Here is a 10,788-nt window from a genome sequence, read left to right as displayed (position 1 = left end):
TCAGCTCATGCCTCGCTCTCCCTGGCCCTAGGTGTTTTAGTCACCCTGGCTTTCTCCCATGCTGTCTCTCAAATAGGGACCTGCAGCCTCCGAGTCTTCCCACAGGCTGTCCCTCTGGCCGACACCACGCTTTCTCTCTGTCTTCACCTGACTTGCTGGCAGTCAGCCATCAGGTTTTGGCTTAATGTCTCCAGGACACTGTCCCAGCCTCCCAGACGAGGATGGGTCCCCTGGCTTCCCAACTCCCCCAGCACTCTCTCAGCCAGTTGGTACAACTTGTTACCCTTGCTCTGTGTGTTTCCTGCCCACAAGGGTGTGGCGGGTCCCACCCCGACTTAGTCCTGGGGTGCCTACACTGCTGTAGAAACTCTACAAGTACTTGTTGATGGATGGGTTGATGGACTCAAGGCTCCATCACGAAATCAGCATCGGGGAGCAAGAGATCTATAGTCAGGTGGTGACGAGGGAAATGGGCTTGCCGCTGCAGGTAGCGCACTAGAGGCGGCGGAACAGAACGTTCTGAGCGTCCGGTGGCTCTGCTGAACGACGGTGTGACTCATTTGAACAAGTACTGCTTGTCGAAGACATCCTGGCACTCAGTGTGTTTTAAAAGGTACCATTCCAGGATTATGTGTGATTTAAAAAATTTCTGCTCTATTTTTCTAGTCAGTGGTAATATACATGTTTTACTTTGATCACTATAATGAACCACCCCTCTCCAGCAAATTTTGCTTTAAAAAAAAAAAAAAAAAAGTACCAGGCAAGAGGAATTTCCTTGTGGGGTTTATTTTCTTTGCAAATATATTTCCTCCGGCTGGAAAGGGGAAACATCCCCTCCAATTCCTCAGTCCACACATGATAGAAGAAAAAGTATGAAGAGGAAGTTAGTGTGGTGTCCATGGTGCCGATTAATATTCTTTTAAAACATTTGTTTAAAAGCGAGAAAGCAAACACAGCCGTAAAGGTAAGCCAGGGGTGCCCTGATCACCGGGGATGGGTTTCTGCTTCTGAGTCCTTGAGCTATGAGACAAGTGAGGACAATTTCTACTCCAAGGCCATGGCTGTACAAAGCACTAGTTTCTGACCTCACTGGATTATCTGTCCTCAAACACTTATTTCCTTCTGTGATATTTTTCTTCTCCTATACAGGTAAGAAAGGAAAAGAAACAAAATTTAAGAGATGTCTATGGGATAGACAAGGATCAGATGTCTAGTAAGGCTAACGGGCAGGGCAGACTAGCACCTGTTAGGGTGACCAGCTATCTCAGTTTGCTCAGGACTGAGGAGCTACCTGGACCCCAGACTTAAAAATGAGATGGTCCTGGACAAGCCAGGATGAGCTGACTCCTCTACCACCTGATGGCTTATGAAATTGAGGATGTGGTTACAGCAGAGCCTCTCCTAGGCCCAGAAGTTCAGACAGGACCCAGTGTTATGGCTCAGCGTTTCTCCCCCAAAACTCTACCCAAGAACCTCAAAGCATCGCCATTGTCCAGGGCAGCTTTGAGAATCAACTCTGGCCTGAAATTGAGAACCCAGACCACGATTTTATTTCTAGCACGTCACTTTGTTTTTATTTTCTAGAATGAAGCTCCTTTAACTTTTGTTTTAAAATGATTTTTGATTAAAGAGAAAACAGGATCCTGGTATGAACTGAGCTTTAGGCACATTCGAACTGTCGAAGTTGTTCCTTTTAAGCTACACTGAAGGCAAATCTCAGTTCCTAAAAAACCAAATACAGTAATAAATGTTAAGGGAAGGAATTTTTGATTTAACTCCTTTCCTAAAGTGATGACATAGTAGGAAAATCGCTGATCGGAGAAAAAGCATGTCAGGGGCTCGTGCTAACAGAGACACACCACGTAGCTGTCACGACGACTATTTCTGCTGCAGTGAGTGGGAGACAGGAAACTCAGGGCAAATTCTAAGTGAGGACTGCTATAAAAAATCATCAACATCGAACCACTTCGTCCACACTGCCTCCAACGTTTCTAGTACCCCACGAAGCCGAGACATCGTCATCCTGGCTTGACGGAGAGGAGAGGACGCTCGGAGGAGTTAAGTGGCCTGAGGACAGGCGTCCAGGGCTGGGTGCCTCCGGGGAGTCATCACCTCGTTAGCAGCATCCTTGCTATCACCTGGCTGCAGAGATAGTCTCCCTGCCTTACAGCGGCCAGAGCTGGGAAGCTACATGGCCAGAAGGCTGAACGCCTCCAGCTGAGTAGAAGAGATGAAAGAGTTAGAAGCTGCTCTTTATTTTTAAGAAAGATTCTCTACATATCCCCTTTATCCGGGGAGTCGTTGGTTCGTTATGACGAACTTTCGCGTCCATTGGGAAGGGAAGGAAGAGCTGCAGCGGGAACACCGGTGATAGCTACACGTGCCCTATATTTTGCCTAATTTTTAAAACAGCCTGATGAGTACGCTGTGGCTCTGAGTGGCGACTGAGCTGGGACTTCATCGCAAGGCTAACCCCAAAGTTTTGGCTTTGTGCACTTTATCACATTATTATTTTTTAGTCGATTTCTCTCTTTTACAGTTTCGAAAACTAAGACTCACCGAGGCTAAGGGACTTGCTAAATTCACATCCTTAAAATGAGCAGGGCTCACACCCAAGTAGCTGGTCTCTGCACGAAGAGCTGAGAGCCAGTGCCTGTGAGAAGCTGTAAGGCTTTTCATGGTAGATCAGCTTGGAGCCCAAAGCTGCACAGAATGATGCGATTCTGAAATGAGAATTTATACTCCTTAGAGATCGTTTGATTGTATGAGACAGAAAGCACCCAGAGCGAAACCAACAAGGAAAAACGTCAGTTTTCAGGACTGTCAAAGGGAACCAGGTAAGAGCCTGCAGCCAGACCTCGGGGAGGGATGGGTACATGCCTGGGAGGGACCGGAGCTTCCTCTCTGTCTTTTGTAGAGGGACTTCCCCTGCTCCCCAGTGTGAGGGAGGGAACATGGCCGCCCTCAAGTTTGCACATTTTAAGTCCAGAAAATGGGAAAGACTTCCTCGTTCCACTTGATTTTTTTCTGGAGAAGGGCCAGTGAGTGGCCGAGCCTGGGCAGGGTGGGCACCCAGGCTGCTGGAGACAAGAGGCAGGAGGCATAGGATGAACGAGGTCAGCCCAACCCCTTGGAAACGGCGGATGAGGTTTACCAGAGAACTGGGAGTCATCGTAAGCTGGACAGACGGTCTGGTAGGCGTCTGGTACCCAGGTGTCAGAATTCAAAATAACTTAGGTGAAGCATTCCAATAGCATCTAGACAAAAACCGTGATATAGGTAAACAGTGCCTGAATTAGTGAGTAGATGTTTAAGCAGCTTTTCATTAAAACCTTCCAGAAAATATGTATTTACTATGACTATTATCTTTATTGTTGTGATCAATTATTTAAAAATTTTTTTTTATTTAAAAGATTTTTGTAATGATAATTTAGTGGGGAAATGTGCTAATATATCTCCAGTCAATTACACTGATGGGCCCAAGAACTTTCATAAGTTTTTTTTGGTACAAAGAACCCTGACATGGTGGATTTCCCTGACTCTTATCTGACTTATTCCTGAAGCTTCTTTGTGCACAAATATTATAGTTCTCTTTAAGAGAGTCAGGATGGAACATTAGCAGATGTGAAATTTTTGGCTCATAATGGTGGAAGCTGCCCAATCTTTTCTCTCTGGAAATTTACTGAACTGCATTCAGATGATAAACAAATCAATTTAAAAAATGAATGTCTCCAAGCCCCCACTGTTGTAGCTGTTTATTTCTGCATCGTGGTGGGACAGGGAATACCCACACAAAAACATCTGCCATCAGGGTTTTCAGATTTAATTCTCCGTGGAGGAGGGCGGGGTCAGATCTCTGAGGCTGACAGTCCTGGCTGAATGGAGCAGTCTCCTGCTGATCCGAAAAGGCTTATTAACTCTTGGCCTTACTCCTGGTCCCTTTTCAGAGAATGGACATCACAGGTTTACACTCGGCCTTTGCTACTATTTTAATTTGATTTGGACTATTTTCATGCAAACTCTCAAAGCACTGGTATCTGTAATTATATTTTGCAAGAGCTATAAGGTGCTCCAGCATATTTTACAGGTTGGTGTTGCAAGGCAGTAGATGTAATTTTTTTTTTTAACACATGGTTATTTAATTCCACACAGTACAGAGAAAGAGACTTTCTCACATTTGGCTCCACAAGGAAGGGTCGGGGCTTCGCGTTCCTGCTCCTTGTGGCTTTGCTCTAGGAAGCCCGGTTCGTGCCTGCCATGTGATGGCTCCACTGATGTCAACAAATGATTCATCATCAGCTCCTAGGGAAAAAGAGACTGTGTAGGAAGGTGCCACGCAGTGACACATCCGGGGTTTTTCTGCCTTCTCCTGGGTAACCCTGACCTTATTATCACATGTTCAAGGTGGAAATGTGATGCAATTAAACTAATTTACAAAAGCGACATCCAGAAACCAGTGTGATTTTTTTTTTTTAGCCCTGGTGTGGTTAAGGTTCACTTCCTCTGCACACTTACTGTGTAATGAAGCTTTTGGACATGGCTGGGGGAGAGAGCCAGCTTCTCAGGCAAGATTTATCGGCTGTTATGGCTTCTGTGACTTATACCTTCTCCCCTTTACCAAGGAAAGGCCTTCGTGGCCTCGATTAAATATGAAGGCTGTGTTTCTCTGCGCCCGTTGGCCACTCCAACAGGAAAGCCAATGAGGAAAGCAGGGTTAATGATTTGAAAGTAGATTCAGAGAGGGCACAGGGATGGGAAACGCCACGGCAGGTTATTTGAGATCCAGGATATCAGAGATAAAAGTACCTCGATTCGGTGCGGCAATTGGCTCAAAGAGAGACATAAAAATGCATACACAAAGCAAGTATAAATTTGCATTATTGCACGTGAAACCTTAAGAGGCAGCCTGGACGTTTCGGGGTGACAGTATTCAGAAAGAGACCAAGATGAGGTTAACGAACCTTGACACCTGCTTTGCTTTCTTCCTCTGCTTGCAGAACCCCTGCCTGGTGATAGTCTGGCTTACTTCGTAGAGGCTATATTTGGAGAATGAGAAGCAGCGTGGTTGGGCAGTTTGTATAACACACTAAAAAACGTAATGAGACTGACTCTATATGTGCCTGTAATTGATTGAGGGCACTTGGCCATGTTTCTTAACCTGCGAAATTTTCCAGGATAAAATTTCAAGCTTCTTCACCTCAGCATTTTGAGAAATTGTCAGCAAGACACTGTCCAAAAAAAAAAAAAAAAAAAAGAGAGAGAGAGAGAGAGCACGTGAGTAATTGGCCCTTGGGTTGGGTCAGTGGAATCAGGCAGGGGGTGACTCATGGAGAAGGCGGGTTTCTACCTGGGAGGGAAGCTCACCTGGCATCTCTCCAGCTAGGAAAAGCAGGTCACTAGATGCGTGGCTCCCTGCCCGACCTACTCCTGCGTCAGTCATGTAAACACCAGGACCATCTCGTTGACTTATTTCTTCAAATCTGATCTGTCCTGTATCTGTCCTGTTCCCCTCTCGGCCTCGCCTTGTGTATTAAGTGCAGGCGAGCAGGATGAGCAGGTCCTCTTCTGTAGTGACCTGTCCTGCCCCTGGTTACCTAGATTTCCTGGAAAGTCCTGGAGATCGACGTGGAAAAGCTCCTTTCATTCTGGGAGGGTCCGGCCTGGAAGCACAGGGCGGGTTCCGTCCCCAGCCCCTGCTCAGCTTCAGAGAGGGCAGGTGGACCACACCTGGGAGGGCTGCCAGTTCACCGCCCATCATGGCAGTGCCAACATCGGCACCCTCCAGAAAGGACTGTCCTTCCGTTCTCAGGCAGGAAAGAGAAAGCTCATGTTATGCATACGGCAGCGTATACTCCGAGCAGAGCAAGCAGGAAAGAGGCCGGGGGGCATTTTTGTTGGTTTTATTTTCCATTCGACTGGGGAGAGTTGGTATGTTCATAGGATTTCTACCCTCTCCTTCACAGAAGAAACATCACTCTTCAAAAATGCAGGAAAGCCAATGAAAAGAGAAGAGGCATCTGGTTACCAACTGAATCTGCCTGTTTGGCAAGTAGTGTTGGGGACGCTGCTCCCAGCCTGGCACGGCGACTCTGGGCTGCCGAGAGGTGCAGTCCCATGCGATCGCTGCTCCCACAAACCTCCTTTCTCATGCACGTGCTTCCTGGGCTGAGCGCCCCCAACCCCCGCGAGAGCCCTGGCCCTGTGCCTTCCCCCATGGAGCTGTTTACCCAGGGTCCGAGTTCCGGTTTTCACTTTGACGTCCTCACGCTTTCCTAAGGACACTGTGTCCACAGTGGAAGTTGATGTTCCTCCTCAGACACGCTCACTCTGGACACATGCTTCCCTTTCTTGGATCCTGGAAAGCACCAAGCTCTGGAATATGCGACCCCTCCATCCTTACAAGAACCCGGAAAACAGCTGGTCAGGAATGGCCAGCTCCATTTTGCAGATGGGGAAACTGAGGCTCAGAGCCGTTGAGCAGAGTACTTCTAAGGTCATCCAGCTGATACGCACCGGAACTTGCTTCCGGGCCAACCCCCGCACATCCTGCAAGCTCATGGGTTTTTTTTTTTTTTTTTTTTTTTTTTTTACAGAGACTGTTTTATGCTTAAAACCTCTTTCTGCTCTGCCAGGGCTGATTCTAGGTGACTAGGAAAGTGATGACTCACGCCTTCTGACATGTTTTATTGCACACACAGAACAAGGCCCTCTGCCTTGTTCTTCCAAAGGACGTGTCCCATCTCTAAGAATGGTCCTAAACTCCTGCCGCGACTGACAGCGTATCACGGGCCCTTGAAACTTGCTGTCGTCTGAATGGAAAGCGAGACTTACCTCCGCCGCTCTAAAAATAAGTGCTTCTATGAAGCCGACACCACAAAAAAGGAACTAAAGAAGGTGTCGCCTGTCCTGATACAATCAACCGATTGCTTAGAAGACTGTCGGAAGCCCATGGCTGTGTGGGGGAGAAGTGGCTCATCACTGCCGTTGTTCAGAGTCGCCACATATGGGGGTAATAAAACAGCAGGCCGATTATTTGGTTTTCCTCTCATTTTTAAAATCCTCTGCAGACAATGAGCCTTGGTTCCCACGGCTCCTGCCTCCACCCTCCTAACACGGCCCCCACCCCCTGGCGACCGTCGAGTGTAACTAGTGACTCATGCCGCCCACGACATCAGAATTTTTCAAAATTATTTTTATTTTTCTTTCCTTTTTAAATAAATAAGTCTCGCTTCCCGTTGTTTGGCTGCCGGTCGCTGCCTCCCTCCAGCCTGGCTCACCGCAGCTGCCCGCAGGCTCCTGTCAGCCAGGCCAGAGGTGACGAGACCTGAAACCCCTCCCCATCGGGGAGTGGGCCTGAGGCCAGCCTGCTGCGGTCCTTGCCCCAACACGAGCAGAGTGTGAGGGACCAGTCCTTCGGGGTGGCCTCTGCCCCAGTCCTGGCTGTCTTCTGACCCTGAACTCGAGCCCCGAGTGTCAGGCCAGGCAACCGATACCCCAGTTCCTGCCGCCTACCTCCTGCCTACCCACAATCCTCTGTACCCTTGCTGGCTGGGCCCTGCCTCAAGCCGGCCAGAGCTCTCCAGACCATTGACACCGGCATCCCCCGAAGCTAAGAACTATCCTTGTCCGAATCCTCCAGCGTTGGCCCCGCTGCTACCGCAGCCTCGCCGGCCCGCTGTCAGTGGTGTTAGCACTGGGCTCTCCAGAGGAAGGCCCCGAGCCACGCTGCCCGGTGGGAAGGTGAAAGGACGTGCCCCCACGACGGCCACTGAACGTGGAGCTGGGGAGAGCTGCACGGCAGCTCCCGGTTCTGCAGGACCTGCGCCGCGCCGAGGGCATGCGAATAACCCCGACGGCACCGAAAACGTCAGTAATTCGGAAGCGATGAGTCTTAGGGGTTTATTCCTTTCGTTTTTAGTCCAGCGCATTCAATTCGTAGATTTATAACATCGAATTTTTCGTAATGGCTGTGTTTCATGGCAACTTACAAAATTCCCGGAAGCTTAGCAATCGATCCTCTCGAGCCCGTCCGGCCCGGCGCTCACCTGTCACTGCCCGGCGTGTCTCTCAGGCCTCGTCCTTCCTTGCTCCGCCAGCAGTCTGCAGCATCTCAGCGTGCGTACCGGGCGGGTCCACATGACTCTGTTCTCCTGGTTGCTAAATTCAACGTGTGGAACTGAGTCCTCATTCTACTTGGTCTTCCAGGGGCCTGTGGCACCACCTTGAAACTGTCCAGCGCCATCCTTTCTTGCCATTCTCTTTACGCCTCTTCTGTGGGCTCCTGTTCCCCTGCTGGCCCTCTAACTGTCAACGTCTCCCGGGATCTGACCATGATTTTGGTCTTCCACGCTCCCTTCTCTGAACGTGCATGGGGACGTCTCCCCAGCCTGTGCCTTTGGCCCCGATCTCCCTTTGGAGACCCAGTTTCACATACCTGACTGCCTGCAGCGCACCTTCATCTGGCCATCTCAAACATCCCATACTCCACGGGTCCCATCATTCCACTCCCGGCTTGTTTTTTACATTCTTCAAGCTGGCAGGCATGCCGTCATTCACTCCATAAACATTTATTGAGCACCTACTAAGCACCGTGTGCTGATAATGCAGCACTGAATAAGCCACAGTCTCCGTCCTCAAGTTGCTTATTCAGAGGAAATGGTGTCACCATCTGCCCAGTGACCTAAGCCAGAACCTTGGAGTCATCCTTGACACCTGCCTCTTCCACAATACTTATTCATAATCACTTGGGAAGTAAATCTGACCTCTTCTACTTCCTAAAGAAGTCCAGAACCCACCCTTTCCCTCCACCCTCACCAGGACTGCCCTCTCGAGTCCTTGTCATTTTCCCCCTGGGTTATGCAGGAAGCCCCTCGCTGGTCCTGCCATTCAGAGACTTACGGCATCTAGTCCCTTCTCCATCATGCCGGCATGATGTTACTTCTGAAATCACAGTTATGATATTACTATTTCCCTGTGTAAGATTCTCCCAAACACCCTCGTCCTCTTCGGAATAAAATCTATGCTCCTCGGCGTGATATAAAAGGCCTTCCGTGTGACGTGGCCTGTGACTACCTCTTAGACTTCCTGTCGCTATTCCACTCGGGGCCCAGAGGCGTTTCTCAGACTTCCCCACCTTCTCCTCTGCCCGGAGCCCTTCCAGTCTCCCACACCGCCCTCACCCCCATTTTCTTCCCCGATCGCCCACTTCTCCTAGTCGTCCTTCGAACCTTGTCCTGATGCAGGTCAGCCAGTGTGGCTGTGCCGTGGGCATCGCAAAACAAGGGAGGGGCACCGCTTGCATCTGCAGTCACCGCACATCATCGTGGCATGTGGAAGTACGCTGAAGAGTGCCATTAAGGCCATCGGCAGGCTTTAATGCTCTTGTCGCCTCCTGCTGCAAGCGTTGGCCGTCCCGCCCAGTCTGCATTTGGTGACTCTTCTCTGCCACGGCCACGGCGTACCACACTATCATGCCTTTTATCTCCGTATCCCTGGCAACAGGGAGTGCCAGGGCCCCTGGTACAGTGAGCGAGGAAGTCCTCGATAAACCCTTGTTACGTGAATGAATGCGTAAGCGGTAACAGAGCGAGGCGGCCCGGGGCGAGGAGCCGTGTGCGAATCCCGGCGCCGCCTGCCTCTCCTAGGTCGTGTGGCTCGTGTGGCGTGGGCTCGTCACTCCTCAGAGTGGCTAGTCACATGATGAGTGCGAAGCTCCAGTGAGGACAGTGGCTGCCGAGCCCTGGGCACACGGGTACTGCATGGCAAGGACGACAACAATCGAATCACAGCGACCGAACACTTTCAGGTGCTCACGTTGCTTCTGCGGTGTGCGTCACGGTTCACTTTCCTGTGCTCCCTTCGTTGGTCTGTTACTTATTGTCTTACTCTTCGGGATTTGTACAAGTGGCGTAATCCCAATGTAGATATTTTAAGCTGCCCTCTCTTGGGGCGGGGGCAGGGTGTGAGTGTGAGAGCGTGTTGGGGGTTGGGTGGCAAAAGATGGCTTGCTGTCCCAAGGTTTAGTGCGCGGATGTGTGAGGTGATGGAACAGACAGGGGTGGCAGCTAACATCTGAGGGAGGGGCTGTCAAAACCCTCCGGATTATCTGGCCCCTTTCAATAGCTTCGGGGCTTGGAGCCCGGCCTCATTTGCATATCGGTCCCATTTCCTTCATTCCTAAAATGCTCTATCCACTTCCTACTGCCACCACCCTCTGCTGGCTGTGGCCAGATCTTCCCGATATGTTTGACCACGTTGCCCCCTAGGGACCAGCCCCAATTTTCATTGAGTGTTTCCTTGCTGGTGTGTGCCTCCTACAGGGGCACAGAAGTGGTTCCTATCCTCCAGGGTGACGTTCACGGTCCAGGAGCTGGAAACTCTGATCATCTTGGGAGAGAGTAAACCAAGACCGAACATCAGAGGAACTCTGTGCCTACAAACACTTCAGAGTTATTGTGCCTCGAGGTGGTTCACGATGAAGGGCAAATGGAAACTCGTTTACAGAGAGCTTGCAAATTACAGAGCGCTTGCAAATTACAGAGCACTGTGACATTTGTGTTCCAATTTAACCCTTTCAGCCACACTGGGGAGGTCGGCATTAACGAAATAAAGCATGGAGACCAACACTTGACGTCATCAGATGTGACTGTTGACAACTGTCTTGTCAGTCAGCCGATGCTGTGTCTCATCTCAAAGGTCACACTTGAAACGGAAGTCTGGGTTCGCAGGAAAAAAGCCCCATGAGTATGACTCACCAGCATTATCTTTCCGCAGCACCTGAGCGTCTTC

At 50.0% G+C, this 10,788-nt stretch overlaps 1 long non-coding RNA gene across 1 annotated transcript; it reads right to left on the bottom strand.

Moving 5' to 3' along the window:
• Positions 1 to 2,649: 2,649 nt before the first annotated feature.
• LOC118603894 lies at positions 2,650 to 4,282 on the bottom strand. Its single transcript, XR_004951445.1, has 3 exons — positions 4,176 to 4,282; positions 3,155 to 3,257; positions 2,650 to 2,723 (listed from the first exon to the last, which is right to left on the bottom strand). It is a non-coding gene; the product is annotated as an uncharacterized LOC118603894 (long non-coding RNA).
• Between the last annotated feature and the right edge of the window lie 6,506 nt (positions 4,283 to 10,788).

Source organism: Rousettus aegyptiacus, unplaced genomic scaffold, assembly GCF_014176215.1.
Source record: "Rousettus aegyptiacus isolate mRouAeg1 unplaced genomic scaffold, mRouAeg1.p scaffold_m13_p_1, whole genome shotgun sequence".
In the NCBI taxonomy this organism is placed as follows: domain Eukaryota; kingdom Metazoa; phylum Chordata; class Mammalia; order Chiroptera; family Pteropodidae; genus Rousettus; species Rousettus aegyptiacus.
Note: the sequence above shows the minus strand (reverse complement) of the source record. Positions and strands in the feature narration are given on the sequence as shown.